Below are 8,967 nucleotides of genomic sequence, written 5' to 3'. Positions count from 1 at the left end.
CTTGAATGAGAGCATTTGAATTAGAATTAATATTACTAATCACAACTTGACTTCTGACTCGAGATAATGTTCAAAAAAGTTCCGTAGTAAGAAGTTGTTAAAATAATACGACGAAAACTTGTGTGAAACGATCTCACGGATCGTATTTGTGAGACATATCTCTTATTTGGATCATTTATGAAAAGTATTACATTTTATTGTGAAAATCGGTAGGGTTGACCCGTCTCACATATTAAGATCCGTTAGACGGTCTCACATAAGACTCACTCGAATAATAAAATCTGAACATTCTAAATTTTTGAATTTTTTAATATTACCATAAAATTTTATACTAAAATTCAATAAAACTCGACCGTAAAATGGTCGTTAAGCCTATTTAACTTCGCCACGGCTCTGACAGACCACCCCCACGAATCACCAATAAGCTCTCCTAATCTTAACCAGTTTCCATACTTGCTGACGCAAATGGCGGTTTCATCAACTCTGTCGGCTTAAATGTCTCCTTATATATATGAATCTGCATTCTACGTACACACCTACTTCTTTTCACACATTTTCCCTGCAACATTCTTTGTTCCATAATTTAATGAAAATGACGATAGCACATCGTTTACTCCTGCCCATTCTTGTTTCATGGCTCATCGTATTTGTGTTGATCTCAGGTATTGATTTCATCTGTTTCATGGTTTGATTTTGATCGGTTCTGTTCTTGGATTAATTTGGTTTTGGTTGACTTGTTTGTTGAAATGGGAAATGCAGGCGGGGCGTTTTCAGCGACGTTTACGTTTGTCAACCAGTGTTCTTACACAGTGTGGCCAGGGATACTATCCAACGCCGGTACTCCAGAGCTTTCCACCACCGGATTCGCTCTTGAACCCGGCGGATCAGGTTCCACTTCCCGTGCCTTCCGCCTGGTCCGGCCGAATGTGGGGACGTACTTTCTGTTCCCAGGACCCCACTTCAGGAAAATTCACCTGCGTCACAGGCGACTGCGGCTCCGGAAATATAGACTGCAGCGGCGGGGGAGCCGAGCCTCCAGCTACTCTGGCTGAGTTCACGCTCAACGGGGCTGATGGGCTCGACTTCTACGACGTCAGCCTCGTGGACGGGTACAATCTTCCTATGTTAGTGGTCCCGAAGAACGGCTCCGGCGGGAATTGTACGGTGACGGGTTGCATAGCCGACCTGAACGCCGCCTGCCCTTCTGATTTGAAGGTGACGAACGACGTCGGTACAAGCAGCGGCGTCGGTACGTGCGTGGCATGCAAGAGCGCCTGTGAGGCGTTCGGTGATCCTCAATACTGCTGCAGTGGCGAGTACTCGACGCCGGATACATGCCGTCCGAGCGCCTACTCGGAGCTGTTCAAGAACGCGTGCCCACGAGCTTACAGTTACGCATACGACGATGGGAGCAGCACATTCACGTGTGCTTCTGCGGATTACGTCATCACCTTCTGTCCTACTCCTTCAGCCAGGTGATAATTTTAAGTTCCAAACTATTATTTTATTAATTAATTATTACTAATTTTTCTGCCAAGTTCGCATTTTTTTTTTTTTTTTTTAATAATTGATGATGTTAAGTGATAAACCATATAATTTAAGATTTTCCCGACTCCTAAAATAGTCGATAAACTTGTAGAATTTGATTTGAGAAAGTAATCCATTTTATTTAAATATTATAAATTAATGAATTTGAGCATGCCGTGCGGTGATATCAAAGACTAATTGATCCTTTGACTTGATTTTATTTTTTTCCTCCCAAATTTTTTTAATTTCCCATCTTTACAACATAATGGGAGATGATCTAATCACAAAGAGTAGTGAATTTGGTGGAAGAGAATACAATTAGATCAAGAAATCGTACTACAAAAACTGATCGTGAAAAGATATTGATATATCGATATGATAACATGAACTAGCGTCGATTTTATATTTTCTATCATTTAAATATCAAATAAAGAATGGAAACGTGGATTTAGCACCCAACTTAGAATTATGAGTCATTGAGCTACAAAGCACAAGTTGTTTGTCTACGACATGTTTTTATATAAATCTAAATGCCACCAATTAGCTTTCCACTTTTCACATGATATTTCATTATTTAAACCAAATTTACTTTATAATACATCAATCTGGCATAATTCCCTTCCTATTAATAAAATATATATTTTGTTTTGATTGAATATTACAAAAATATATGTTGGACACGTAATTTGTCCCGACTTCAAGAAAAAGAGGCGCCGACCACGCTGTCTATGCGTTAAGTTCGACTATTAGATATATTCTTTGTACAATAATATGATATTGTATTTTTATTATTACCATCAAACTTCCCTTCTATCTATTAGGTTCCTTTCCTTTCATTTGGATGAAAGGTGATAGATAAGAGAGTATGGCAAAACATCGTATTCGCGATGATTTGAATTTTTTCTATACTACGTTTCGAGTATTTCAGAAAAGACGTAAACGATTATTCTTTATGATTTAGTTAACTTAGATAATGAAGTAGTTCTGGTAATCGGCAGTGAAATAGTGTTTTGTATGATCCCTTGCAGCTAACGCAATATGATATTTAATTTCAATTAAATATAATATTGATAATAATATAATAATTTGTGTGCAGTAATAAGAAATCAAGTGGAGGGCAAGTGAGTGGGCCCGGTGACGCTTCGTCGTTAGCTAGTGCTGCTCCGAATTGGGCCTACGTTTCCATTTTGATCATATTTCTATCAGTTGCTTGGCAGTTGCGATGATGGGCTTGACCCAACCGGCCCAACATGTAAGGCCCATTCGTTTATCTGTGATTAGTGGGCTTGGGTATCTGCCCACTGATGAAGGCCCAATTTTGGATGATTTGAGGATTCGTGGATGAAATGGAAAGACAACGATAGCGTACATCAAGAAGAGACCGATTCTTGCCGATAATCTGTCTTTTTCTGTTATATTTTGTGTTTGTTGAATTCTTGTAAGAATTTATTATAGTTAGTGTATAGAAACAATAACAACGCTATTATTATTAAAAAATAAAAATGAACAAATTGCAACTGATGTCAAATCGAAATGTTGGTTGATAATTGCCCTGGAATTCAGTGTAACTTCGTGTAAATTATAGAAAAAGTCACGAGTGTACAAAACCTCATGTACAAATCTTGTTTCTTTTAACATCTCATGTTTTAAAATAATAAAAAAAAAAAACTCAAGTCTTATCGAAATATAAATGGGGAAAATATGCTTGTAGTTTAATTAGACAAGTTTTAAAAGACTTCTAATATTATATACCGTTTTTCATTATCTGTCTTTTCAAAGAGACGGTGAATGTCATTTATTCAAAAACAGTTATGACATCGTGGTTTTGTCCATGCTATCCATATTGGTAGTGTCTTTATCCACTCAGCACGTAACATGTGTTTTGAATTGATAAATTATGATCATTCATTCAACTATGGCAAAAACTGGTGTGAGACGGTCTCACGGGTCGTACTTGTGAGACGGATATCTTATTTGGGTCATCCATGAAAAAGTATTGTTTTTTATACTAAGGGTACTACTTTTATTGTGAATATGGGTAGGGTTGACCCGTCTCACAGATTAGTATCCGTGAGACGGTCTCACATGAGACTCACTCTTCAACGAGTTGCTCTCATGTGAGACCGTCTCACGGATACTAATCTGTGAGACGGGTCAACCCTACCCATATTCACAATAAAAACTAATACTCTAAGCATAAAAAATTATACCTTTTCATGAATGACCCAAATAAGGGATCCGTCTCACAAATTCGACCCGTGAGACCGTCTCACACAAGTTTTTGCCTTATATGTAATGGCGTTAAATTTGAGTTGACATCCTGATTTGTGATCAAATCAACGTAACACTGAATCAGTTCCTCTCTTACTTTATCTTCTTGTTGAAAAACATAATAAATCCCAGCTTTTGTTATTTTCTTGGAGAAAAATCACTTCTCGCAAGAAAAAAATAGATGTATTTTCAATCATAGCATATTAAAACCTGATACGGTGCTATGGATATGACTAGGTGATAATAAGTTTAGTCAGTTTGCGATTTTTTTTAAATCGATTTAAGTAATATTTGTTTTGTATTTGAAATATTCGAAATTTGATTCTCGCTCGAACACAATTTCTAATTTGATAATTTATCGGAACTTTGAATCAAACTCAATATCGAGCTTGAATATTTTTTATTCGAGTTTTAAAATTTGGAATTAGTTGTTGAGTAATCACTTTTATATCTTCTTGTAGAAAATCGGAATTAAATGTTTAGACTTTAGATCATTAAAAAAAACAAGAAATACGGATGAGAAAAGTGATATAATTTTTAAAAAATATTTAATTTTTCGAAAGTATTAGAAATTCCAAAAAATAAGAATTGGTGAACTCAAGGTGATATGTTTTCCATTATCTATTTTAATTTCAATTTAATTTCAATTTATCAAACACATTATATGGAATATTTGACATATATAGATATAAGTTCTTATCATGTTGGACATAATGTTGGATACATATTTTTTTAAAACATAAACTCTCAAGCGTCAATTTTGTAATATCAGTTTCGGACCTGACCCAACTCTTTAAAAAATATTATTTTTTATGTCAAATATATTATTATTCATGATAGTTGTGGATCAGATCAATTCATCTCATAATTATACTCGTTATACCGTCTCACAAAAAAATTATTTTTTTAAATATATGTGAGTATTCAGTGAGAAGTTAAAGTTAATTTCATCGGACCAAAATATTTTTCTTCTCCTTCTATTTGGGCCTAATCTTATACTCGAGGGTTGTAAATTTTCGGTTTCGATTTCGATTTCAAGGATAAAAAGTTCGAAGTAAGTGAAGAACAAAAATTTAAATTTCTTTACTTTTTTGAATCGTACACCCAAACATGCCTTAAATCCTACACTTAAATAAACAAATATTTAAGGTTTTAGAAGGAAAAAAAATGAACGTTTTACTCTCCTTTTGAAGATTTGTGTTTTATTCATCATACTGAATCTTCCAAATTTATAAAATTTTGATTCTTCTTTAATTTTTTTTAAACAATTCGATATTAATTATAATTTTTTATTCAATCTATACTTTTTCAGGAAAAATTGATACACTCGCCGGATGAGCATAGACTTTGCACTTGTCCTCAATTACACCATTCACTTCTCATGTATCCGAAATGATTTTGAAAATCAGAATAAATAAAAGTGTGCTCGCGGAATAGACTATTTTTGTCCAAAAATTTCTCTAGCTTAACACTAGCAAAAACCCATATAAAGTTGGGTTATATTTAAGTATTGTTCGGTGCAATAATTTCTCCTACTTGAAGAGTCGTCGCAAACGTTTGATCCTACAAGTGGTATTTAAAATAAAAAAAATGTTGATTCTCGTGAATTGCAAGAACTGTGTGCAATATTATTGAGAGAAAGTTCGATGAGGTATCTTAACTTTCCTGTTTGATAGGTAATATTTGAGCTATTTTATGATCTAAACAATTTGAATTATATCAATACCACCACTTATAATTTTTTTATAAAACGACTAACGCTTAATCATACGACTATATAAATTATAATATGCAAAACCATATTTTGAGTAAATAAATGAGTTTATACATTTTAGTTTAATGAAATGAAATTATAGTTCTTTTTTCTTTTAACCCCATACAACTTAATTATGTTATATTCATTCTGCGAAAAACATGTATCTTATGAGACTGCCTCACATATCTTTATTCGTGAAATGACTCAACCATTGTCATATTTACAATAAAAAATAACTTTTGATATAATAATTAATATTTTTTCATGAGTGACTCTAATAGAATATTCTTCTCAAAAAAATGACCCGAAAAGTGTCTCACGTGAATTTTTGTGTACTGCAAATCCGCGAATTTTTGTGTACTGCAAATCCAATAAATAATGTTATTAAAACCAATCAATAATGTATAGATATAATTGTAATTAGCCAATTAAATATATATTTGTATAGAATAATACATTCCTAATAATGGTGGATGGGAATTAAAGGAACTGACAGATATTTAATATATGAACCCCCTAATCAAATATTATAGGCCATTGCATTTACTCCGATTAATCTGAATGCATAAACTGTTTTGAGTAGGTCTCATGTGAGACCGTCTCACGTATCTCAATCTGTAAGACGGGTCAACTCTACCCATATTCACAATAAAAAATAATACTTTTAGCATAAAAAGTAACACTTTTTCCATGGATTACCCAAATAAAAATTTGTCTCACAAAATATGAGTCGTGAGACCATCTCACACAAGTTTTTGTCAATTGTTTTTAGATATATTACTCCATCTTCATGTTAGGTTGCGATTTGCGAACCTCATTACCCAAGTTGAGGACAAAACGAAAATTTGTGGATGAGGAATTTATTAATATTATATTTTCTCGTTATCATCTCTACATGCTATGTGCATGTAAATTAATCAACTTTTTTGTACTAAATAATTTTTTTTAATATTATATTAAACTAAGAATTTTAAAGATGATTTCTTTTAGTATTTTTATGATTAATTAAAATAACCATTTAAGTCGGATAATTTTTTAAAAATAAATGGTCTTGTTCATATAGGACATACATTGCTGGCATTTATGGTTTGATTATGTAAATTGTGGGTGTATCCTTGAGATTAGCTAACTTTTTAAATTTTCAATTTCGATTTTGGAACAATAATTTTATTTTTATGATATTTTGGTACATTAGTTTATATAGTACCAAAAAATATTGATATAACATCGGAAATTAAACTGCTGACTTGTAAATGTTACAAAAGTCAGTGTACCACAATTCAAACTCAAATTTGGACAAATTAATAGACTAAAACACAATATACATGTGATCAATATATTAATTTCTAACAGTGCTCTGAAAAACAAGTTTTTAAAGCAACGATTTAGGCAAATAAAGAGAAATTTATATTTTGTATTAAATATTTTCTGGGACACACTGATAAAGAAATAAAGACATGTCCATTCTTCTTATTGCATCCCTACTATTTGGAGGTTATGCTTCATGTCTCATATTTATAATGAATTACTGTAAAGTTGATGCATGTAGGTAAAATGTAAATATTTTGGTCTGTGGATGAGTACTGGAGCTAAGATCATAATCTGGTAGAGATAAAAGAAAAGAACTATGTTCACTACAAGAAAAATAATTTTTCGTAGCACGTCATCAACAACGTATATTAAAAACACGCTGGAAGATTACTTTTAACAGCGTGCACCCATAGGTACGCTGTTAATATTGTTGCACTTAACAGAAATAACGGCGTGCAGTAAAAGCATGTTGCGGTTACTATCCGCAGCATGCATTTATGTGTGATGTTAATAAATTATATAAACGACAGCGTGCAGTTATATGTGAGCTGTTAATAACCTATGAAATTTTCGCAGTGCACAATAAAGGCAAGCCGTAAATAGTATCATTAACAGTGTGCATGTTAATGTGCGCTGTTAATAGTAAATCATTAAAAAAATCGTTTCTAGAAATTAACGATGTACATTAAATGTATGTCGTAAATATTATTATTCACGACATGCATATATTAGCACGCTGCGAAAATGGCGCTCAAATATTTAGAATAAATTTTAAATTAGCGAGGTTTTCTTGAAACTGTCGCTATATTAGCGACGGTTTTGAACAAAACGTCGTTAAATTTAAATCGGTGACGGTTAATCATCGCTAAGATGTAGCGACAGTCTTTGATAACTGTCGCTAATAGCGACAGTTTAATAAACAATCGTCGCTATTAGCGATGATTTTCTAAAATATTGTCGCTAATAACGACGGTTATACCGTAACCGTCGCAAATTGTCTATAAATATCCATATTTCCGATCCATTTTCCTCCACACCACTTCACAACACTTAAATTTTTTTCTCTCAGACGATTTTAGTTTCGATTTAGGGTACGTTTTTCTGTTTCAATTTTTGGTTAAATTTGAAGTGTTAGTTAAGATAATGAGTTGTAAGTTTTTTTTTATAATTTATTAAATTATAAAAGTATTTTTTATTTATTTTAACAAAAAAAGTAGTGACAGATTATGATATAACGTCGCTAAGTTTAGCGACGGTTGAACGTTGACCTTCGCTAAACTTAGCGACGGATTTGTTAACCGTCGCTAATTTTTGAAGTTTTAGAATTAATATTAACGGCGTACATTACACACTGCGGATAATTGTATTAACGGCGTACATATAAAAATAGTATTAACAGCGTGCACATGTACGCCGCGGATAATATTGAACTTTCAACAGCTTGCAGTTGTGCAGCGTGCAATGTGCGCCGTAGAAAGAGAATTTACGCGATGCGAAAAGCCGTTTTTGCAGTAGTGATTGGAGATTATTTTATGAGTATATATATATACAAAAAACTCATATAAGACGGTTTTATGTGTTAATTATGTGAAACAAATATTTTATTTGGATCATACATGAAAAAATATTATATTTTATGTCAAAAGTATGACTTTTTTTATTGTAAATATAAGCAGAATTGATTCGTCCCACGAATAAAAATATGTGAGATTGTCTTACAAGAAACCTACTTATATAAAAACAAATATTATACCAATTTTGACCGTCTAGTTTTGTAACATGTCCGCAAATTACATTGCCTTTTTTTCCGTCACCACAATATTATCAAATTGTAATAGTAGGTCTCATGTGAGACCGTCTCACGGATTTTAATCTGTGAGACGGGTCAATCCTACTCATATTCACAATAAAAAGTGCTAGTCTTAACATAAAAAGTAATACTTTTTCATGGATGACTCAAATAAGAGATCCGTCTCACACATACGACCCGTGAGACCGTCTCACACAAGTTTTTGTCAAATTGTAAATGTCACAAATATTATTATTTAATGGTTTATAATTATTTTTTTTAGCTAAATGTATTTATACATATACTAATATTG

The 8,967-nt window shown here is 32.7% G+C and overlaps 1 pseudogene; it reads left to right on the top strand.

The window, feature by feature from the left end:
- Positions 1 to 465: 465 nt before the first annotated feature.
- On the top strand, positions 466 to 3,040 carry LOC140805621 (thaumatin-like protein 1; annotated as a pseudogene).
- The last annotated feature ends 5,927 nt before the right edge of the window (positions 3,041 to 8,967 follow it).

Source organism: Primulina eburnea, chromosome 11 (assembly GCF_022965805.1).
Source record: "Primulina eburnea isolate SZY01 chromosome 11, ASM2296580v1, whole genome shotgun sequence".
Lineage (NCBI taxonomy): Eukaryota > Viridiplantae > Streptophyta > Magnoliopsida > Lamiales > Gesneriaceae > Primulina > Primulina eburnea.
Note: the sequence above shows the minus strand (reverse complement) of the source record. Positions and strands in the feature narration are given on the sequence as shown.